This window comes from Pelodiscus sinensis, chromosome 8, assembly GCF_049634645.1.
Source record: "Pelodiscus sinensis isolate JC-2024 chromosome 8, ASM4963464v1, whole genome shotgun sequence".
Taxonomy (NCBI): domain Eukaryota; kingdom Metazoa; phylum Chordata; order Testudines; family Trionychidae; genus Pelodiscus; species Pelodiscus sinensis.
The window spans coordinates 44675955-44701540 of NC_134718.1; the positions used below are offsets into that span (position 1 = coordinate 44675955).

Consider the following 25586-nt stretch of genomic DNA (forward strand, 5'->3'; position numbering starts at 1 on the left):
TCATGGAGATAAATCTCAAAGTCCCTGACCAAGCCCTCACAAAAAAATCTAGAAAAAAAAGTAGGTTTTTATCCTTCTTTGGCTACTTGTATTACAAGATTGGAACACATCATTTCACACCCATTTAACTGGTTAAACACCACTTTACTTGGAACTTAATTAATCCCAATAAGAGGAATTAATACTAACACTCACAGTTAAGCAGCAGTCATTATCATTCACTATCATTAGGCTAAATCAAATTCATAGCTGTCCCTTTGAAGCAGCCATCCAGCCAGATTTATTATGTTCAAATTCATCAGAATGTACTGCAATATTATTGTACATTTGTACAGCACCTTTCCTTCCAAAGCAAACAGCAAATTATGCATATAATGCAGCACTGAATTGCTGTGACCTCTGAGATAGAAAGCAACAGCCAACTGGCACACAGGAGACTGCAGAATTGTTGTCATGGTGGAAAGGAATTTTATTTAGTGGACCAAGGAGAAAACTCTAATTTTACAGACAGTGTTAGGCTTTTTAACATCCACTCAGAAAACTTTAGTTTGTAGAGTGTTTGAAAAATCCACACTGTAAACTCCAGTGAATTCCCTTTGTTTATATTTAGGAGGAAGGGTTGAAATAACTCTGCCTAGGTTTGAACCTGTAGACTACAGGGGCATTAAATAATTCAAACTACAAAAACAAGTCCATCCTGCAGATCCTAAAAGCTCTGTTGCTACTGTGTAGATCTTCTCACTCATCTCCAAGTTAAACCAGATTTTCTCTGTGCAGAAACAATTCCTTTCTTTTCCATCACTTCTGCACTGTGGAAAGGGGTTGTTTTTTTTCCTCTACACAATACCTCATGCTCCTTCGAACAAAAGGGAACCTTTTTCTCATACAGTATGTTATTGTGTAAGTTTCTGATCTGAGATCAGAGTCAGGTCCCTATATTTTCCAAAGCCATTTGCAAACATTAAATAATATCAAAGTCATTGTAAAATAGTACTTGTATACACTGGAGAAACAGAGGTACAGCAGGTGGAAGTGATTGCCCCAAGATCACGCAATAGGCTCATCAGAACCAGAGTATGAATCAGTTTCTTTTGATTTCCAGATCCAAAATTAGCAGTCATAAACAGAACAATCTCACAGCAAAGCCTATAGCACATTTTGCCCTAAAGTTCCAAGTTGTTAACAAAAACAAACAAACAAACAAACAAAACACCTAACAGAAAATCATCCTGTATATGCCTGAAAAAAAACTTTGAGCTTTTACAACTAACACACATTTCCTTCAAACTTGGCTCAGCTAGACCTCAAAGACTGCTTCAAAATAAGCCAAGTCCATTCAGCCATTGCTGCTTTATAATCATGCAGTCTTTCTGTGATCTGAGCAGATAGGACAAATATAATATAATTAATCTATTTTACACACACACGATTCAAAACTGGATGAATGAAGTTTTCAATTTTTAAATGACTCTGGTAGAGACAAAACATGAAAAATTTCAGATCAATATGCCTGAAAAAATTATAAGAAACAAAAATAGAAATGTACAGAACTGTATGGAAAAATCATATTTCAACCTTATGTACAGTAGTTACAAAAATATCACTACATTACATTCTCTAATCTCACTTTCTATCTATGCACACATTTCTTCTAGGATGAATATACTCTCACAGACTGTATATCCTTAAATCCTATAAACTCTACTATTGTATATTTTGTACACTATAAAATATTAATCTCTTTTAGGTTTTTAAAAGAAATATTTCATATAGGGGGTAACTGTGCTGTCTTCTGATAATTCTCAGATGACCTGGAAGCAGTTACCAATAGGATGCTCCAAAAAAGTGGTAATATCCAACCAAATGTCTCTCTTGTCTCTGCTAGAAGCAGGACAATATATTTTAGAAGTGACATAAGTTGAAGTCAAATGCTTTCTGCACTCGAGGTTCACTGTACAGATATCTATCACAGTACGGTGCCTGCCCCATCTCATTGCTATTTTTTTTTAAAACCCAGAGGCTAGAAATGATATTATTCAAATGATTCTTCAACTGTAGTTTCAGGCCTCCTCAGGGATAGGAAATGCCAAAAGATATGCCATGAAGAAATGAAACTGGGTAAAGACGAATGGCACAAAGCAAAAGGAAGACAAAAATATGGACTAATGGGAGTTAAGGTATAAGAGCTAGGTTATATGCACTTTGGAGCAGGAATCACATATTCTTATTAATGTGCACAGAACATTAGGAGTATGTAAAGATTATATAAATCAACAGACAACAAGTATTGGACGGTTGAACAAAGAGGAAGAGACATTGTTCAGGATAGAAGAATATAACGAGCAGTTTAAGAAATTTGGACAATTTATAATTAGGTCTATGAAATATTAGAAGAGTCTGCCAAAAGAAGTGGATGATGGCTCATTATTTGAGTAATTAAAAGTGACTGGACAAAACCCTGGAGGAAATACTGCTGGGGACAATTTGGCAAGAGACTGGACTATGTGATGTAATATTTTTTTCAATCATTTGATATTATGTAATGTTTTATTATTAAAAGGAGAAAACTTATAAATGAAAATAATTTCCAAGAAGAACCCAAAACAGAAGTGACAAAGTAGAGGAATAAAAATACAAAGTAATGAATAAAAAAAGCGAGGGAAAAGGTTGATAATAATTAGTAACATTTAGTACTTACAGAGCACCTTTCATCTGAGGAAATTAAAGTGTGTGATAACATTAATTGATTTAACCTTACAAACCCCCTGTGCAGTCGATAAGCATTATTAACTTTGTCATGCTGATGAGAAAACTACCTAAGAGAGATAATGTGGTTTGTCCAAGATCACACAGAAAATCTCTCATAGCACCAGACCTCTTTATACCATGGCTTCAAATACAAGGCTGTCTTTCCATGTTAGAGTAAAATGAAGGGAATAGGTCACAACATGCCATCCAGGAAACAGAACGAGCAGAGCATATAACTGTTTTATATATTATGCTGGATTTAATTTTAACATCTTCATGAGAATGCTCAATAATGGTCAGAAAATTTTGAGCTACTCCAATGCCACAGTGATAACTGATACACAGACAGAATACTATAGATAGATAACGGAGCTGTGGTAGCTATCCCATGGTTATAAACTTGATTTGTATATTTCTCCCAGAACAAACCAATCTCCCTGAAATTTTTCAGGCTACAACTCATCTCATGATAAGAGTTTTTCCAGGAAATGTAGTAAAAAATGTAGAAAAGGAGTTTAAAAAGTGATGGCATTTTGAAAATGGATCTATTCTTCAAATTAAAAGTATCCAATTTTTGCATTATCAAGTCCCCAAAATGTCTTAGCCTACAAATACCAAGTTAATTTTGTTTTGTTGGCCTTGCTAAAAGGAAACGCCCATCAGTAGAGTGCCTACACTACGAAGCCTGTTATTTCAAAATAACAGGTTGGTTATTTTGAAGTAATAACTCCTACTTTCCACGAGGAATAGCGCTTATTTTGAAATAGTTATTTCAAAGTAACAGTAACTCCACTTCTGCTATTTTGAAATAACTACTCCCCAGAGTCAAAGTAATTACTCCCTAGTGCTTCCTGGGGTTCTAAGTTGAGGTAGTGCGTCCACATTAACAGAGCTTGCTTTGGACTAATTTTGAAGCTTCTCTGTAGAGTGCACATGCTAATTTGAAATAATTAATTCAGAAGATATTATTTCTAAATAAGTTATTTCAAAATAATTTCCTAGTGTAGAAATGTCCTGAGAGTCATTCTTACTACACTCGATTATAAAGGAAAAAGTGCAACATGAATATTTTAGCTTAAGAGATACACACTCTTTAGGTAACTCATTTCACTTCAAAAATATATTTTTCTCTCCAGTTCTGATAAATCAGAGTTCTATTTCCAGCTTGCTGGAAATTTTTAGCATTAAATTGAATCATATTGCTAAATGACAGAAGCTATGCTGCTCTTAGCTTATCAAATGTTGTCAAATAACCTATTAGAGTGTTCTAAGGTTTTAAAATCTTTGTGAAAAAACAAAACTAATATCCTAAGCTTGTCCATGTTTTCTGAATAAATTAATAGCCTATACTCTGGTCTATCAAGCCAGCAAGAATTGTGTTCTTTTTAATATTTTCAAACTGAATAAATATCATCTTGCCACCAAAACATTTCTTATGACAATAGTATTGACAACTGTGGACCAAAGATCCGGGAAATACAGTGGTTTTGAATCTAAACCGCAGACCACTAGGTTAACGCTTCCTTGTTCAGTGAGGTATTATTTCAACTGCAACTCCTACACTAGCTGGGGTAATTCACTTTAGGGAGTTCAGCTTTAGCTTCTGCCATTGTCCCTCCCAATGCAAGCGGCCTGATGTGAGAATCAGAATCCACACATACCCAGTCTCCCCGGTTAAGTTCCTTCCATGGCCAATGCTCCATACAGGGTCTGCTATGGTTTTTTGAAGGCTTTCTGCTGCCTGTGCCTGTGCGGCATTGTCTGAGCCAGCACAGGGAATCAGCCCAGAAAAAAAATGTTCATCAAACTATAATGCAATTAATAACTCCAAATATCTTTGAACTACCGTTACTCCTCATTGCAGGAGGAGTAACGGTAGTTTGAATTAGGAGCTTTAATTCGAACTACCTAGTCCGTGCTGCGTGTAGCCGCGGGCAGGTAGTTCGAACTACGGGGCATTTAAAATGGCGGCACCCAGGAACATGCAAATAAAGCCCAGAATATTTAAATCCTAGGCTTCATTTGCAAGTTCAAATGCAATGTAGACATACCCTATGAGTCTGGAGTGGATCCTAAGAATAGGGTCTGCAACCTATTTGATCCTTGCAGGGGCCATGTATGGGAATAAATTATCATGTAAGGGTCAGGCAGAATGTGGCCCAGAATGAGTGTAGCAGAAATGTAGTGGTTTCATCTCAGGATAAATGAATAATAACTAAGTGGCAAAATGAGTAAGAACTAGTCATGATGAAGTAAGTAAAATGTTTCTACAGCCCACTTGTGATCTGCAAAATATAAAGAAAGTAAATTCACAAATTATATTTTTCTAAAAATATAAAGGGCATGAGTAAAGGGATGCAAAATGAGGATTCAAATTATAGAGAAAAAATGATTGTGCTAATCCTTTGAGGAGAATTATATAATGTAAAAAAATAAATACCTTTTTCTCCCAAAATATTCACAGTTGATCTTTGTTCTCCCCTGCCCCAGCCTCTGTGCTTACATGCATTTTCTGTGTCACCTTCTTTTTAGGAATAATAACAAGCTTTTCAATACTGTTTAAAATGTTAATTTCTATCAGTAAAATGGCCAATACTCTTGTTATACGCAATTCATTGATTTCTCCTTTTGGGCATTTGACTACATCAGTGTAGAGCTGTTATTTAAAATTCTGTTGCAGCTGCAGCTTGCTGAATCAAACACAACTGCATCACCAGGCATCACAGAATACACCTTTAGAAAGTCAATTACTATCAAGATGTCCTTCTGCCTTTTAGTGAGGAGAAAAGAGCCATTAACCCATAACCTCTCATCTAGGCAACAAATTCTGATAACTGCCTATTTACAACAATGCCATTTTATATCATACAAGGCTGAATGGAAAATAACGCATACAAAGATAATGATAATAAGTTCTATGACCTTATATTCTGCCACATTTAATACATAGTTATGAAAAGCATTATATTAGTATCAGTGTTTTATAGCTGTCAATAGAATCAGCTTGCATTTTAAATAGAAAATATAGATTTATTAGGTTCTACTTAATGTAAATTGCATTGTCTGCCAAAGAACCAAGCCAAATTATCACCAAAGGGAAATATATTGTATTTTTGTTCAAGCCCCTGGCAGTGATTCACAGATTATGTTCCCCTATACCTGAAATATGTAAAAGTCATTTGTAAAAGTAATTTACTCTAACTCTGTATGTCATTGGGGAGAATCATCAGTGCAGTTTCCTGGTTAGTACTAAAGAGCATCTCCAATCCTACAAAACTGTTTGCTAATTTTGGCCTTTAAATAACATTGTTTATTTGGCAGAATTCTCTTCGCTGTCTGAATTCTCTTATTTAAAATGGAGTGGCCAGTCTGATGTTTTGTAATCTATGTACACATCTTAAAACACTTTGCCCCATTTGTAACAGAAGCAGCATTTGTATAACCCTTTCTGCAGTACTTTATTCACTGTTGGGGATTTTTCTTCACAACACAAAAGATGGCACCATAGATTCAACCTACAGTGTACTGAAACTATCTGGACAATAATTATACTATGAGATATACCACAAACCTAAGATTACATTATTAGAATAACAAATTTCAAAGAAAATGTGTGGAACTGTTCATTTGTCATGACACAAAAACACATGAAATTTAAATTTCTGACACTACACATGCATAGAGGGAAGCTGGAGAGATGAGGAAATAACTAAACAAGCAATCTAATTGAGTTACAAGGACTTTACCGGTGGAGCCAGATGGTTTGTTCTGAGGCTCTCTCAGGAGAGCCTATAAATTAGATCTTTGAGAACAGCAGAAGAAGAATGGAAGGCAACACACAGGAGACTCAGGAGATAGGAGACTCACTAGTATTCTATTCCCTTCTCCTAAGTTCATGACTCGTCTCTCCTCTCTCACTGAAATCAATAGTTTAGCCTGAAGGGCAAGCTCCTTGTTCCAGCAGCTATCGAAAATTAAATCACTGAGAAGTGGGAAAGTGGAAAATACGTAAGTTATTCAGACAAAGAAGACCTGACATTCCATCCTAGCTTGCTATCAGTGTTTGAACTCTCTTGGTCTGACTGTAAGTTTTTCTTGACCTCAGTTCTTGGAGTCAGATGATTAAGCAATAATCTCAGTTTTCGTTAAAAAATAAAGGTTTCTAAGACTGGTGGTTGTGGAGAAAAGCTGGAAAATGAAAACCCTACTGGCTTAAAAACCATAAAACAAATCAAATTTATTACTTTAGAATCTCATGATTTTAGCTAAAGTCATGATTCCTGAATGATTCAGATTAGCAATATGGCCTATTGGAAAATATACTGTTAGGCAAGTACAGATCCAACAAGCGAAGCAGCTCTTAGAAACTATTGTTATCTTTTTTTCAGATATCAACACATTTTTGGCACCTTTTTTGATACTTTCCAATAAAATAAATAGGAAATATTATGTTGCCTAATGAAATTTGCCATTTACTCAAAAAAAAAAAAAAAATTGTCCATTTTCAATCAAAACAAAATAACAGTCTTATACATAATGTGTGCAAAATCAACTTAAATGCATCAGCTGGCTTCCTTTGCATAATGGCCAACCAATGGTAAATATTATAGAGACCTGTCACAACTGTTTTAAAATTATATGCTTTCTGTAAAACCTATGCTCTACTGTAAAACATTTTTGAGCTATCTGGCACTATACAGTCATATTTTCTAACAAAGCTCTGTATTATGAAGTCAAGTTTAAAGTGAAATGGTATATTTTGTCACTTTTATTTGATTTGTTGTACATATCATATGCATATCCATGAATGGAGGTTTTTTTATACACCACACAAAATGTATGACTATACTATATATATATGTGTATATGAACATATTTGCATGGACTGTTAAAAGATTAAAATATAACTACTATATCTTTGGGCATAATTCACAAGATACTGCGAGACAAATATTTAAAATATTCCTAAAGCATAGTTGCTACATCATCAAAATTAAACACAGTTCGTACGTCAGGACACTGCATCTTTTCTTCTATAATTATGCTCTAATCACAGTGTACTCTTTCCCCCATATATATAGGTATTCAGATTTATTTTGAACTTCATGTATCTAAAAATCTAATCACACATCTACAGCAAGATGTATCCCAAGGCAAAATGAGAGAAATGAGAGAAAAGAATTCTTTAAGATAGGAAGTAAATCAAACAATATCATTATTGTTAATGATCAAGTCTAGTTGATCTAACTGAGAAATTCAGTCTCAAACCCAAAAGGCAATTCAAAATGTAAGAGCCTTTATAGAACTACTCCACTGATATGGCAACATTTGGCAAAAGGCGACTTTTTAACTGGCAGCTACTGTAACTCATTTTCCAGATCATTATGTAACCCTTCTGCCAGGTAGCTCCAGCAGCAGTCAAGGCTAGGTTCAATACCTAGGGGTTCCTCTCCATCCATCCAACACAGAACTGGCTCGAGCCCCCACCCGGTAACCTGTGAAATTCACACAACCCTCTGGGCGCCTCTGAGAGGCAATGCTTCCTCACTTGCAAGCAGAGTATGAGTGTAGAAAAGAAGCTTTTAATTAAAAGGGGAGAGAAGTAACGTGGCATTCATTTGGGAAAACCCCACAAATAAAGTTCATAACCAAAACCAGGAGTAAATGTCCCAGCTGAAGCAGGATGGGCAACGTCCTTTTCCTCTCAGGCTCTTAAGTCCAGCAGTGTAAATGTCCCCTTTACATATCCAACCCTTCTCTCCATCCTGCTTCACAGTCGCTACCCTTGGTCAGAATAGGCAGACCAGAGTTCAGAGGTGCATCTGCAGAGTTCACCTCACATACTGAGTTAGGAGGAGGTAAGAAGGCATCTTTATTATATGATGTTATATAACCTTTATTATATGATGTTATTATTTGTTAGATAGTGGCAGAGGGATTGGTTCTGTACTAGAAACAAAGATACTGTCTCTAGTTACAGGATAAAAGACAAACCAGGTAGGCCAAATTTTCTCAGAAATCCAGAAAGTAAGTTGCCTAACTTTTCTTTATTCCTTTATGAAGTCACTAGCAGATTTACCCAGTGTTGTTCGGATCCTTAACTCAATTCATTTTTTTTTAAATAAAAGGAAAATGTACATGCTTTATTGAAATGACTGTATTTTTTAAAAAATACAGTGTTATATATATGAAGTTAATTTTAGTAAATGTTTTAAATAGGAATGCCATCAAGTGTATTTTTTCTTCATCCCGATCAACTCCTATCATTTGCTATGTTTTAATAAAAAGGAGCTATAGTCAATTTTGTTCCGAATAACATGGTCTTCTAGTTTTAAACCTTAAGCATTGAATAAACTGTGCCAAAACAGAGCATTACTCCAAATTTCTCCGTTTTATATTTTTTCTGTCAGATTTACTGAGAAGCAATCATATTCCAGGTTCATCCCATTTTTCTGGCTCATCTTGGTTCAGTTTCTTTCAACATTCACTCTATGATGTCAATTTTGAGGATTATAATTCATTTAGTGATTTTGTCTGTTTTCTGTATAGTTTTATAAGAAGCAATCTCATTCCAGATACATTGTTTTCCTGGCACAACCAAACTCTTATGTTGCTTTAAGTTATGGTAAGAAGAAACTTTCTTCCAAATTTGGTGGCCCTACTTCTTACCATTTAGGAGGAGCTCTTGATTAAATAGACAAACCAACCAACCAACCCTATAAAATATATAGTAGATAATTTATAGGTATGTAGAAGTGAGTTTTATATTTTCCTTCCAATTTCTTGTTTAGTTTTTTTTTTAATCTTTCTTGTTAGATTCTTATTATCCTTTAAATCTTGCCAGTTATCCCTCCATGATTCCATTGGAGAATCTCCATCTATGTTCAATGCAGAAAGAAAATCTTTTTAGTTCTACTTATTGTACTTTTATATAAAAATTGGAACTACACACTCTTCAGGGGATTGATGTATTTCACGTACTGTTCAGATAAACATACAATGGTATCTCAAGTAGAAGCTATATATTAATCTTCCACTGTACAAAATTGAAAGAGGTCTTTTATTACACCAGGTGGGTCACAGATTTGTAATACATATCAGGTCAGATACTTTCCTCTATTCCCACCCTTTGTGATGTGCTGATAATAAAATGTATGGAGAGCCAATGAATCCCCTTCTCCCCAGGAAGGGATTCTCCAAGTGTGGAGGAATCTTTTACTGGCCTAGATCTGGCAGAAACAGACACCTGCCCTGAAAGTATGAGCACAAAGGTCAAGTCATGACTAAGAAGGTGGGAGGACCGGGCAAAACTTTATTCTCCTATGGTGTAATGGCCTCCAGGAACTATAGCTAGGTAGGGTACTTTTCAGAAGCACCAAGGGTTCATTAAAGTATGCCTATGTTTGTGTTCATCTGTTCTGATGTAAAAAACCATAACCAACTTTTCTGAGACTCTTCCCTTCATCTCAGAAGATAATGCGTGCAGCTGAATATGTAGCCCACAGCCTGTATACTTCTTGCACTAAAGGAAATGTTTCATCTAAAGCCTATTTTTATCTGTGCTGTCTATAGAACCTTGCTGTTACAATACAGACTCAGATGTGGAACCGTTACTCATGCTGATGAATACATACTGTGACTCATGAAAGTAGTCCCACTGTCTTCAATCAAGCCTTATACAAGTATAGACTAGACTCTCACAGTTCAATACTACAGACATGCATTGTTCATCATTGGGAATTCATTCATATTATAAAGAATGTTCAATCTGCATGAAGAAAAACTAATTCTTCTAAGTTTGTTTTTATGCACGAATCTTATAAATTGGTGATTCAATTTCACAGCTTATGATTTATTATCTTAAAAGATAACTACAGATAACCAGCAACTTAAACCCTGCAACTATTGAATACAATAAAGTAGTTTTTTGAAGCATGAAAACATGATAGAAGCCACTCTCCCTTGTGACTTCTGATCCTTCTTAGAGATCTTTCTCTTTCATTTCTTCTTTCTCCAGAGGACAGAGTTCAATATGCTAATAAAAAGGCAGTATAAAAGCATGCTCTTTTAAAGTTATAAAAAGGATATATATTAAGGATTATAATGCTATTAAGTTATAGAGAATCAGTATGCAAGTAAGATTTGAATCCACAAAACCAAGGAGATTTAGAGTTAATGGAAAAAAAACAGGTTGATATTTCATCCTTAGTTCACCCAACTGAAAAATTAAAAAAACAAAGATACAATGGCAGAAGTTCAAGAGTGTCAGCTCAGATTTTTAGCTTTACTGTTGAATTCTTTTTCTACTGTCAGAACTGGAGCTATGTGAAAACTTTCACCAATACAATTAAATTCACAATTAAATTCATGCATTCTGTCTTTCTGCTGTTTTTTTTAAATAATCTCTCTCTACACACACCTACACACCTACTCCTCACATATTTTTGGTAGACTCCTGTCCCAAACTTTTAACCAAAAACCAAAAGAAAAAACTTTTGCATCACATCATCTATAAAGGTCAAAAGGTAAATTACAAAAAGTTACATGATTTTGAAGGACAAATGTGGTTTTTTACTCAGCATTCAGACCAACAATGATGAAAGACTTCAGAAAGAAAGAAGAGAGGAGGAAAGATTGTGGAGGTTTTTTTTGTTTTGTTGTTGTTGACACCCCTCCTCCTTTTTTTTTTTTTTTTTTTTTTTTTTTAAAGAAGCACACATTTGAGGTTAGAAAGAAAAATTGGCTAAATTGCCTAAAAATGTTGGGCTAATAACTCAGTCAATGGGAGATTTGATAGAAGAGGAATGAACAGCTAGCATTGCCATCATCAACAAAACTGTCCATCTTGAAGTGCATGTTTCTGCTTAGTTTCCTGCTTATTTGGCTGCTTTGTTTATAATCAAATGAATTTATTTTGGCCAGGGCTGAAGAATCACTTTACTTCATGAGGTTGACTTTTACTAGCATGAATGCTCACAGAAAGAAAATTTCAAAGTGATATCCCAATACTCTTGTGGAAAATAAAATTTGCTTACAAAGGTATTTGTGCTGGAAGTGCCTGTACATTCCATCCACTCTGGAAGTAGGAGCAATACCACATTATCTATATGATCAACATATAAGGCAATACCAAATATTCATAGGACTTATGACAGTCAAGTCATAAGTTAAAATAGTTGGGAAAGTTTGTTTTATTAAATCATGAAATAATTTAGGACAGCAGATAAATTTGAGGAAATTGTAATCTGCTCCTGGATATTCTGGGAGCAGAAAGAGAAGCCGTATTTATTGGATAAATTATTAATTGAGAATTATATACTCCATTCTAGTGGTTATATATAACAAGTGTAGCTACAGATCACGGCACCTCAGAAGAGAGAACTGTGCTGTTTGCCTATAACGTCCAACTCTTTCAGTCTGAAATAGGTTATTTCAGAATAGAACATCTACACTTCAGGGAAGCCTCAAAATTAGTCCAGGGCAGACTTCCCTAATGTAGATGTGCTATCTCGATTTAGAGCTCCAGGAGGAAGAAATTAGAATGGCCCTGGTGAGGGGCTATTTTGAAATAGCAGAAGTGGAGCATCTACACACATCTTATTTTGAAATAACTACTTTGGAATAGGCATTATTCTTCATAGAATGAGATTTACAGAAGTCGGAATAAGTCATCTGTTATTTGGAAATTATTTTGAAATAATGGAATTGCTGTGTAGACGCTTACATAGTGATTTTGGAATATTGGCCGTCATTCTGAAATAAGTTTGCTGTGTAGACCCATCCTCAGTTTCTTTCACAATGAACAACAGAGCCTTTGGGAGTAAATGTATGTAGCTGTGTAGTATTTCCAATTTTGGAGGCATTGTTAAAAAATCATAGGTACTAATACAACTTATCTTGCGAAACTACTATTGCACAATACATCTATTTACAATCAGGTGACACCCACTTCATCTGGCCTTTTTTTTTTTTTTAAGATCCAATTTCCAATCTCTGTTGCATTGGTGTAAATCTGGAGAGACTCCACTGAGAGTGGCCCAATAAGTACAGCATTACCCACCTAAACAAGCAAGGGCCCAGGAGGGGCATAAACTGTATATTAGCCATTGACCAATACTGTTGGAGCAAGTCTGATATATCTGTAGACAACTTACATTGTCACAGGTAGTTACTTTTATTTATTGGCATTAATAAATGGGAAAAGATACGTGGATAAAATTCTTCCCTGGGTTTCACATGTGAAGCAGCCAATGATTTCAGTGAGAAAAGTGTGAGTGTGTATATGCATGTGGGGGCAGGAGGGAGGGAAAGGAGAGAGAGAGAATGTGTGTTTCTGACACAGAGTAGAACTTGACCTAAATTTTTGTTTTGCGGAGCTCTAAAGCAGAGAGGTACCTGAACAAAAATACCTGGAGGATCAGCAGCCAGCTCCTACTAGACTCACAACAAATATGCCTGCCAAACACTGCAGGCATATTTGGAACACATTAGTTTCAAAGTCTCCTCTGTCAGAGCTCGCTTACTTGCATAATAATAATAATAATAAAAGGCTATAGGTTCATACCAGTTCCACAAAGATGTAGGAATTCAGCGGGAAACAAAAACTTTTGAAACTGAGAACACAGTTAACAAAATCGCTTATTTTAGACACATTATTCTTTCCATACATTTTAATATATATTTAAAAATGCCCAAGCCCTTCAGTGTTTTATTAGGCAGGGACTTGTCTCTTCCCTGTTTTATTTCTGTCATCCTATCCTTCATTCTCTGACTGCAAGACCTTTCTCCTTCTGCCTGCCTCCAACACCTCTACCTGCCCACTGACCTCAGTTATAAGTAGTCATTTGAGGGCTGACATGGAAGAACATATTGTTTCACCAGCCTAAGGGGACAGATCCTAAGGTCAGTGGTGATAGACACACAGACATTTACGGATCCAATTGCCCACCTCTTTCTGGGGCAAAACTATATCTTTAATTAGACTGCTTCTCTTGGGGAAAGATTGCTTTGGATCCCTTTATCTTAACTATTGCTATGTTGCCATTTGGAGCTGGGTGTGTGATTTCCAGCTCTATCAGACATACTTGTGCTAGCCCTAATCAAGCTAGTGTGCTAAAAATAGTAATGTAGCCACATTAGCATAGACAGTTGCCCTGAGTATGTATGCACAAGGGCAGGTAGTTTTGTACTGAGGGCAGATATCTCATGGAGTCCCTCAATACTTTTAGTCCAAGCTCAATGTCTGCCAGTGAGAGTTTGTCTATATGATCTTAGAATCACATCCCCAGCTTCACATGTAGATATATCCTCTATGATAAGACAAGGCCTATTAGTGTTCTTTCCCACCTATCCTCCACTATGCTCTCCTCAATGGCCTAGTCTACACTCTCATCTCTCCACTGCTTCCTTCTTGCCCCAGAATGCAGAGCCCAGTTCACATCAACTTGCTTCAGCAGAAGCCAGTGTTTCAACTTGTCCCCTATGTGCCTATTCTAAGTAGGTGAGCTGGTAAGAAAACAGTCTATTTCCTGGCCCCAATTCTCAGGTATGGGCAAGATTCTAAAAGGTCATAAACAGGGGGGTCAATATTTACTGAGTCCCATGGGTGCTGTAACACTGACCCTAAGATTGAAACTAGGAGTTAAGCCCTCCAAAAACATAACTGTCTCAAAAATAATGAGATATTTACAAATAATATATTTTGGGTTCTTTTCTTTTTGGTTTCTGTGCCTTTAGGATGCATACAGGTCATATTTTCATGGTTTTCTCCCCAATCATCAGGGCTACAAACTTTTGTTTTTAAACATAATTTGACATTCTCATTTAATCACATGACTCCATGTAACCGGGGCTTTAAGGAAGACAGAAAATATCATGGCACTCATGATGAAATCGTGAGTTGGCAGCACTGCACTCCTGCTTTCTCTTTCCATTCCTCCTTTTGCCATCCAAATTCCTCTAAGAGTTCCTGCAGCCTAGGCTGTAGCCTACAAATGATGTGTTAATCAATGCAGGTAGGCTATATTCACCAACTAATATATAATACCATATTAATAGGTATTATGCACATGGGTATTAATGTAATGAATGTGTGTGCTAGGTTGAATAACAGTGCTAAATTATACTATGCTTATTCTTTCTCACTTATGCTAAGGCACATATCCCATGGTAACCTTGGAAAAGTATAGTTCAGCACTTGGTTAAAGCAAATTAAAAATTGGCAAATAGCTAGTCAGATGAGTGTTATGAAACAAAGGTACAATGCAATAGAAGATAATAATGTAAGGTGTCAGAATATTTAGTGCTAGGGAGTATCTTCATGTCCCTTAACATCTGGAATTTAATATTCAAAGAAAAGATGGTAAAGTATAAGAAGGTACCAAGGTGAAGCTGGCACAAAGTTGGTAATTAAACTTAAGAATTAAGTGACATGAGCAGTGTGAAGAGCCTTCCTATAAAAGATGGCTAGCTTATAGGGGCATCTAGGAAGCACATTTTCTGTGTAAGGTGAACTGAACATGAATTTGCTGTCTAGGAAGACCTGATAATATATTAACCTGTTGTTTCCCCTACTGTGTTGGATCGTCTTCAAACAATGAATTTGGCTGAGCTTAGTTATTTGGTCTCTTGAACATTCTCAACATCAAAACACACATACAGTCAATTAGTTGGCTATACCCTTTTGTCAACAAAGGGGATGATTTATCATCTCAGTAATTAGTGTATGTAGGGTGGTTTGATACCAAGCACTAAATGTTAATCATAGTTGTAATCTCTTTCCTTGATTTCACTACCCCTTAAATTCCCTCCCTGTGGCTGTCCTCCCTTATGTTACTGCAGCTAACATGTTCTACCACTTCTGTATTCTATTTGCATCATCCCGTCTCCAAATCCCCTCAACCTTCCTCCCATTTTCTGCATTACATTGTCACTATTACCTTTAAGGACAAGGACAGTTCTCCCCGTGACCACGTCAGCATTTGTTTCTTCTTGTACACTGTCTCAAGCCTAAGGCCTTCCCAGTTCTCTTGCTAAGTCTTTCTTTGCACACATTGTTTTGTGCCTTTTTATATCTGGGCTCTAGACTTGAAATAGCTTCTTTCTTCTTTGCTAAACTTCCTTCTGAAATCATTTCTCACTCTTCATTCATCTGCATTATGACTGTCTCAATTACAGTATATGCTCCTCTGGATGTAGAATCTGGCTAAATATGTTTCTAAAGTGCAATGTACCCCTACAGCACCATACAATAAATGTGAAATTAAAGTGGAGAAATTGAAAAAAATCCTAATTCTATCAAATTGCACACGATGCAAATGTTAAGGGGTAAAACTTATGATACACAATACTATAAAAATTAAAATATTAATGCAAATATTTAAAACATAGAGGGAAATATTACTATGGAAAACATAATTGTATTAATATGTTAGTCTGTAACTTTAAAAACAACGAGTAGTCCTGTGGCATCTTAGAGACTAAGCATTACTCAGCATTGCTCGGGTCCTTCAGGGCAGGGACCTGGAGGAGTGGGGGTATGTAGCCAGACATGAACCCCATCTTGTTCTCCCCCTCCCCCAGAGAGAAAGGCAGTCAGACTTTGATGCCCTGGGAATGCAGGTGTGCTGCCTGGCCCTGACTCTACCATAAACAGAAACTAGACAGTAAATGGGCTAGCTGATGACCCGGGGCCTCCCGCTGCCCTGATGGCTAGTACCAGTAATTGACACGCCTGCACTGTCTCAGGAGAGTAATCTTCGCCCATCACATTCCAGAGGTGCCCATTGTCTGCATTTTCCCAGGTGTGAATTATGCTTTGCACCCTTGGTGGGAAACCTGGTGTTCAAAGCCATTTTTCCTAATTGGCCACTTGAGACTAGGAAGAAGCCTACGTGACCCAAGGGGTATAAAGAGGGGTTTAGTAGCCCACCCCATTTGAGCTCCAATCATCTACACCTGCTGGCAGGTATTTATTGACTCCCAAGGTCTGTGGGACGCCCAACCTCGCCCTACTTCTTCCCGAGGGATTGAGAGAAAGACGCTGGCCACGCCAAGTCTGGAATGCAGGGGTGAGAATATATACCTCCTAGGTGTCTATTTTGCATGCATTTAATAAGAGCTCAGAGAACCAAAAGGGTTTCATGGTACTTGTAAGTGACTTATTAGTGTAATTTTGTTCCTGTCCTTTGTAGTGGCTGTAACGCAGTAGTAGCATTTAACAGCTAAGTTTACCATGTAACAATAAAATAGTAACTGTTTAAGCTGTGACCTGACTCCTTCAGTTGCTGTAACAGAACCAAGCACAATTTTAAAAAAGAACTCCAGTTGGTCATAAGGGACAGATATAGGGAGAGCTTGAGCGTTGGATCGTGTTGCTTCCAGGGGACAGATCCATTGGGGCATCTCTCAGCCTCTCCAGGCTGCCCGCTGCGAAGGGATCGTGTATCCTAGCAGTCAAAATAGGAGGTGTAATAAGCTCTCCTTGTAAACTCAGGGGCATCTGTCGGCTTGTTGGCTGCCCGCCACAAAGGGATCCCGATCCTAGTGGTAAAGACACGGACGTTAAACTCCTCGGGGCACCTGTCAGTCTCACCTAGACTGCCCACTGCGACGGGGCCTTGTGTCTCAGCAGTTGAAGACTCGGGTGTAACACACACACATGCACTGCCCTGACCATCGGCTGACAGGGTGCAGGAGTCAGTGCAGGGTCTTGGGTATGTGGAGGGCTCAAGGCAGGAGGCTGGGGGTGTGGAAGGTGAAAAGGAGATCAAGGCAGGGAGCTGGAAGTATGGGGGGTGTTAGAGTCAGGGTTGGAGATGAGGTGGGGCTCAAGGCAAGGGTTGGGGAGCGCAGGAGTCAGAGCAAGGGGGGCCTCACGGCAGGGGATGGTGGTGCAGGAGTCAGGGCAGGACGCTGGGAAGTGGGGGCTCAGGGCAGGGGATGGAAGCAGCCAATGGCGGCTCCATGGTGCTAGCCTGGGGTCTGCATGGCCCACTTGCTGGCTGCTCCATCAACATGGCTGGAGTGGTGGGGGCTGTGCTGCCCACCAGTGGCAGCTTCCTGGGGTCAGTCATGATTATAACTGTCCCTGCTATCACACCCTTCCCTTTTCTGTTTGATAAGGAACAATCACATTCCATGCACATTCCATTGTCCTGGCACAACCAAATCCTAACCTTGCTTTAAGGTATGATAAGAGGAAGCTGCATACCAATTTAGTGTTTAGGAAGAGTTCTTGAACAAATGGACTCACAGAAGGATCAACAGACACACAAACAGATGTACAAACTCTCTCAAATACATAGTCAATTATATGTCTGGATATTGCATAAGAAATCTTCATTTGTCAAGGTCAATGTTGCATTCGCTTTAGTGAGAGCATTTAGATCCCTTTTTTAAAGGCATAAGGCAAACTAAAATGCTTTAGATGTCTTTAGATGGAAAGTGTGTGAGATAGCTTTATACACTAAAAGCAATTTTAAATGCTGAACCACCTTACAGTTTTAGGCCTTAAGCATGTAACAACCTGCTAAAGATGATTTTGTTGCTTACAACTTTACTGTTTTAAGGGCAATAGAAAATGATTTGATGCCTCCCCAACATTTTAAATTTATCTTTAGGGTGTCATGAAATTCAAATTAAAATACTCTACACAGCTCTGTGCATATGCCAACTTTAAATATTCATAACTTTAAAACTGCAGGTGCAATTTTAATTTAGATGTCTTCACATTTGGATTCTTGAATGAAGACTATAAAATGTCAGGTTTACTAGATTCAGTCACTTACAATGTACAAGCACAAAAATGCCGTCTGGAACATCTGGGGAAAAGTGTATTTTTCCAGGCTCCCATAACTCAGAAGCAATTTAATTCAAATCTTTTCCCTCCAAACACCAAAACCATGCAGCCAAAGAGTCACACTTTTGGATTAAAGATGGAAAATTTCAGCCCCAAGAGAATTTGTCAGAGGAGTTTATGAGCAACCAAATAAAAGGATGCTAAAATGGAAGATACGTTTCAATCTTAAGCATAGTATTTGATTCCTGTCAAGACAGTACATACATGAATACAATATTATTTACAATAGTGACTACCACACACTTCACATGTGTAATTAATAACCACAAAACCCTGTAATTCTCTGGTGACTATATGCAAGATATGCTTTGGTTTGAATGCAGTAGAAAGTATTAGTGTATAGCTATCTCATGATAATTCACATCTTCTGTGTGTTTACTTGTTTTTTAATTTTTAAATTTATTACTTGAGAAATGTCTGGATATGACAGCATAAACAGAATGAAAAGCTCTAATTACTCTATTCTCAATGCACATTATGACATAGGAAGCTATGCTATAAACTGCTCAACATCAACTCACTAAAGTGCCTAATCTTTTTATGGAGGGATGACCTTCACAGACTGAAAGACAGCCAAGTCTTCTGCCTATTTCAACTTTGGTCTCCTAGCAGAAACTGCCAAAAAGAGCCCAGTTAGTACTAACTGTGATGTGACATCTGTCCATGTGGGATTCATATAAAATCTCCAACTCATTTCACATAGGCCACTGACCAGGCAACAGACAATAAAGCAAATAAACATTCTACATGCTTGTTACCTTTTATCCTCCTGTGGAGAGGCGCGGCACCGGTGCGGCCCGCCCCGAGGGCCACGCAGGGTCCTCCGCCCTCCCCTCCGATTTCCCTCACCCGAGGTCTCGTCCTCTTCGTGCTCCCCAATCACCCAAGAGCCCTGTCCCGAGTCTGACAGGGTCTGTCCACGCTTGGTCTACTGCGAGTGGCGTCCGCGTTGGTGCAAGGGGAGTAGGGGGGCTCAGGCCCACCCTCACTCTGAGCCCCGACCCAGGGCCCTAAGGTCTGGGGGGATACACCAATCCCCTCAGTCCTGGTTGATGGGGGACGGACCCCCTAAACACACCAACCCCCGGGGTTCCAGCACCCTGCCCTGGGTCGCTTCCTACCTCCCTCGCCGGGCCGCCGTGACGACTAGGTCTCGGGGGACTACACAAACGGGGTCCGAGGTGCCTTTGTCAGTGCTTCCTCCTCCCAGCTGCGTGTCTGCCTTCCCCTCTTGTCTCTGGCGGCGGCGCTCCTTTTAAGCATCCCGCTGCACTGACGTCCTCCGTAGTGGGGCCGGCACGCCCCCTCTGCGGGGGTGGCTGGCCCGCCAGGGCGCCGGCGCGGGTCAACGCCATGGGCAGTGTCAGCGCCCGGCGCTCTGGCACAGCTGGGGAAGCGGCGGTGGAGTCGGGCGCAGCTGGTTGGGGCTGCCGCTCGGCCCCGCCTGCGGCAGAACAAACCGCGCAGGGCAGGAACCGGCACGGGGCCGCCGCTTCTCCCCAGCAAGCCAGGGACGGCGCCCGGTGAGTGCAAGGCGCGGGGGCTGCCCCATCACACCTCCTAATCATCTTGGGTCATATCCTCAGAGTTGCAAACCTGCCTTAGATGAGAAGCTGTGGATATTCCCCACATTTTGACATCCCTTGTTAGTGTAGAGCTGGAATAACTGTTTCTACATCATCCTCTCTCCATCATTCACTGAAAGGGGCATGGCTGATGGCAGGCCTGGCCTAGGGATGGGCGAAATCTCCAGCTGGTGTAAATACTGCTTGAGTGGTTATTACCAGCTGGTACAAGTTCTGAATTAGTCACTATTAGCATAAAGCCAACTTTGTTCCTCAATCCCTCTTGGGTTCTCAGCAGAATCCAGCTGGACAGATCAAAAGACTGTGACATTTAAGTACAATAGCACCTTAAAGACAAGCACAGTATTATACAGAAACTGTAACTTAACCTATACTAAGTAGGGAGTTGTACTATTTGCAGTGGTCCATTGGCCATAGGCTTATAACAAAGGAGACAGATGTTACTCCAGGTAATATTAGCAACACATACTACAGGTTGGACTTCCCTGGTCCAGCATCCTCGGGACCTGAATGGTCCCGAACCAGATAGTTTGCTGGATGAGCAGAGGTCATATCTCCCCTACTGACCCTGCCTGGGAAGGCTCACAGCCGCTGCCTTCCCACCCTGCACTGTGTTGCACCTTCTTGCCTAGCCAGGGCTCCTGTCTGCTGCTTCCCAGCCCCAACCCCCCAGCTGCTGACCTGACTGGCACTCCCTTGCAGCCGATACAGCCAGAGGCTTCCCAGCCGCTGTTACCCCCTCTGCAGCTGGTCCGACTCAGGGTTTCTCAGCCTCTACTGCCCCCCCCCCCCCGCACTGGCCCTGCTGCAGCCGACCCATCAGCCCTCCTGCTTCTGGCTTCCAGGGGACCCCATTCTCAGCTGCTGGGATTCTCTGGCCAGCAACATCCATGGTCCATGCCAGACCATGGAAGTTGCTGGAGCAGAGAGTCCCAGATTTTGGAGATGCAATCTGTATAGCCATACACATATACCAATATGGCATAGCATCAAAGTATTTTCTTTTTACTGTACATATTCTGATAACAGTACTATTTTCTTTATATTTTTCTCCATCATCTGATAAAGCCAAGCAAAATATTTTGAAATGTAACAGCATGTTTAAATCAATTATTGACAAAAGTATTGCATACACACAGAAACACATATAATGATAAGTGGTTTTTATTGACAATGCACATTTAAAATGACCTTTCTTCATATGCTGCACAGTATCTAGCTTTCCCTTGGTATCTTATAACATCTTCTATCCTCAAGCGCTTTACAAATTAACTGTAATGTATCTCCAGAATGCTAGAAGCCTTCTGTACACTTACATTGTGCTGTCACTAACAAATAGTGCTTGTACTGTATTGCAATTATTATTGTTTACTGAAACACATACTGTTAGCTGTTGGCTAACTGTGTTCTAAGTTTCTGAAATATTGCAGCTTGTATATATTATACATTTTTAGTTTTTTGTGTCACATTTTGCTATCATAATTCTTTAATCGCTTCATTGGTTAGCCCCTCCTCCCCTGAACATATACCCTTACAAATCCACACAACTGAAAGTTTCTAGATAATAGACTAGAAAGTTTCTAGATGCATTATTCACAGCATACCAGCTATGCCATCTAGGGAGTTGTACCATCTTATGTCACATATTCATAGTTTTCATAAGCAATATATTTATCCCATATTTTATTTAAATAAGCCAAATATATTCATTTTATTATTTCCTTAATAAATGGTATCTGTAGTAATCACCTTCAGTTATGTCAAAATGGTCTTTTCTGTAACCCCTACGTTCACTTTACAGAACCCCAAGGTTCCGCGGCGCACCAATTGGGAAACACTGCTGTAGACTAAATAAGCCCAAATCCATCTTCCTTTCCTCATAAATCATGTGCTCCAGCCCCCTAATCATATTTGTTGCCCTTTGCTGGGCTCTCTCCAGTCCATCCACATCCTTTTTGTAATGGGGGCCCCATAAATGGATGATGGAATACTTGAGATGTAGTCTCACCAATGCTGTATAAAGTGGAATATTCACTTCCCTAGCTCTGCTAGTAATGCTCCTACTAATGCACTTCAATATGCTGGTAGCCTTGTTGGCTACAAGGGCCCACTATTGACTCATATCCAGCTTCTCATCCACTGTAATCCCCAGGTCCTTTTCCTTTTTTTTATTGTGATAGTATTCACAGTATAAACATATGAAAAGTATTCTTTATGCATTTGTCTTTAGAACTCTGCATAATCAAGTTTCTACCTATGTAACACTGTATTCACCATAGAAAATATCTAGCTCCTTCAAATCTGACAGTTTTCTACAAAGCCCCTACTGAAGTTTGAATATATTATCTTCAAGAATTTTCAGAATTTGAAAAATATGCAATTACTCCTTTACACTTTGCCCAGAGCAGCCAAAGTTGTAATGTTATCTAGAATATATTACAATTATATATATGACTCACTCAGAATCTGAAAACTTTAAAGAAATATGCCAGGATTACAAAATTCTGAATTTCTTGGACATATCTACATGTGGATTGGTGATAAAATCCCCCAAAGCATCCACTCAAATCATAGTATTCCAGAGCAGCGTATAGTGGTTATAAATCTATCCAACCTGATAAAATTACAGCAGTTATTCACTGAACCAGTGCCATTTTGGAAGCAAGAATCTGGCTAACAACTGTTCTAAACCAGGGTGATTGCTTTAATAGTTTCCATGTTACAAACGTCCTAAATCTAACCTTTTACATTGTATTAGTAAAATGACAGTGTATCACCCATACGTTGCGTCATTTTATTTCTCTCCTAAAAAGTTCATACAGATGCACTCAATGCCTTCAGAATTTGGGAGATTTAAAGCATACCACCTGCAAGTCATCTGCATTCCATATGATAGCTCAAAGGGTCTGGAGATATACAAAATTCACAAAGTGGTTAAGTAGCTTGTTTATAAGTACAGGTTGCACGTCTCTAAATTGGGACTCTCTGGTGCGGCAATAGCCATGGTTTGGTAGGACCACAGATGCTGCAGGATCAGAGAGTCCCAGCACACTGCTGCAAGGGGGGGAGGGAAGCCTGGTGTGCTGCAGGGGGTGGGGGCCCAGGCCCTGCTTGCTGCACTGAAGGGTGGAGGGGAAGAGGAGGGAGGTGGGAGCCCAGTATGCTGCAGCAGGGCTGCCAGGGGAAGAGAGGGATCCAGGAAGCCCGGCACATGGCCCAGCAGGGCTGCCCAGCATAACAGGGAAGCCTGATAGGGTGGCAGAGGGATGGTGGTAGCAAGAGGGAGGAAGGACGGTCAGTAATGAATTCCCCTAGTCTGGCAAAATCCTTCATCTGGTACCCATCATATCCCAAGGATCCTGGACCAAGGAGGTCCAACCTGTAATGAATTTACTTACATACCTTTCTCTCTGAAGTACTTGCAAACTATCTGTATCAAGCAATAATAAATAGTTCATTCACTGTTCTTTAAATACAGAGGACAAACCTCATTTTAAATCCAAATTACCAATCACCTCAAAGACCTGGTATTATACCACCTTTTATTATTGTACATTATATACAATATAATAATAATAAATCCTGAATCTGAAACTACAGGTTGAACCTCTCTATTCCAGCCCTCTCTGGTGTGCCAACATCCATGGTATGGCAGGATTTTAGTTAGCCAGATGTCCACTTATCATGTATGTGGCCAAGTTTCCTGCAGTTCCATAAAGTTTGTTTACAGCCACCAGACTTGGCTCTCAGTGATCTGTGCTTTCATCTAGTTTTAAATTACCCCTAAATGGTAGATCCTGGAGCCTCTGACAGGTGATCCTGACTTGTTTGGCTGGGAGGCTATCAAGTGCCGGCCTCTCCCACCATTGTTATTGTTTACCTGCCCTCTGCCTTGGAGCTGCCCCTCAGGAGCCTTCTGCTTGCTCTGCTGTGGGGAGGGGAGGATGGCAAAGATGGGGTACTGATGTCAGAGTAGCCCCTTCCCACCATCCCTTTATCCCATCTACACAATGTGAACAGGGACTAGATCTTAGAGAAGGAGCAGGGAAGGAGTATTTGGGTCTGAGGTAGATTCTGGATTGACTTAAATTCAGAAAGTGACCTTGTGCTTAAAAATGTTGGAGACCACTGGTCTATTGGTACGGTCAAACCTCTCTCTCTTCTTTCTTCCTTTTTTCACCCTGTACATCAGCCTCTTTTAGTCCCCCAATGCTCTGGCTATAAATCCTAGCATCATTGGCCTTGGCCATCCTGATATAATCTCTCCTCTATGTTGAATATTCCTGTAAAAACACAGCTTAACAAGAGAGTGATGTAATTCCTCTGACAGGCATCATGAAAAAGTCAGCATTTCTGGTGGTGTCAATGTGGCACTAAGCACATCATCTTTGTCTGCTAAAGCTGTTGAGTATTTTGTAGGGCAGCTTTTGAGAATGTGGAACTGTTCAAATATTAGGTTCTGTAATTACATTATTAATAACAAAAACAACAAAATAAAATAGCTAAGTTGGTTCAAATATAAGAGACAGATTTTCTTCTTTAATTTATATAAGCTACTGTAATTAATTTTTAATATACAATGGATTAGTAACAACTACAAAAAACCCTTCTTACAAAATGCTCTACCTTCCAATTTCCAGGTTAAATTTTCATCTACCATGCTTTAGGCAGTGCAAAAATTTAAATTGCCATATTGTATTTCTGGCAAAGATCTTCTTGGCAAGTATATTAAGCTTCAAGCCAAGAGCTATAAGGGATACTAAAATGTAGAGATTGTGTCTGAAAGTAGCTATTATGCACTGTGTCCTCTGAGAGGCTTCTGGTATTCAAGCAATGCCCAAGCTTAGGAATACATGAGAATTGCTAACAATTCCATTGCTCAATAATAAATTAACCCAATTACAGCACAATTTGAAAATGAGCTAAAAATATACATTACAATTATTGGAGAAAAAGAGTCAAGTTTCTAGTATTAACTTCTTCTTAAGAATTTCTACAGCTTGCAGAGACTGATTTTTAGCAATGTTAGAATTTCAGCTAATGATCCAAACTATGTTGTCCTCTAAATAAAAGAGAACACTTGACTAGAACATGTGGTAAGGCAAAAGACATGAGAGAATAATACACCATTATGCTTAAAAAAAGAGAAAGATTTTTTCCCAAATAATCATCAAACAAAAGCGAGTATAATGTGTGTATGAGAACTGCAAATCTTTCATTGTATTCCAGTGTCTTTCTGTTTACAGTGCTTAGCATAAATAGGCTGTTACATGGACCTAAGTACACATAATAAATAATAATTATTACTATCAATGCATTTTTAATATACTATCACCTGGAATCTAAGCATCACAGATTTTTCACCGAGATGGAAAATCACTGGGCTAGTTCAC

At 39.0% G+C, this 25586-nt stretch overlaps 1 protein-coding gene across 7 annotated transcripts in view; it reads right to left on the reverse strand.

Moving 5' to 3' along the window:
* ADGRA1 (adhesion G protein-coupled receptor A1) overlaps positions 1-25586 on the reverse strand; it is a 486631-nt gene that overhangs the window by 13304 nt on the left and 447741 nt on the right. The gene's annotated exons all lie outside the window — the stretch shown is intronic.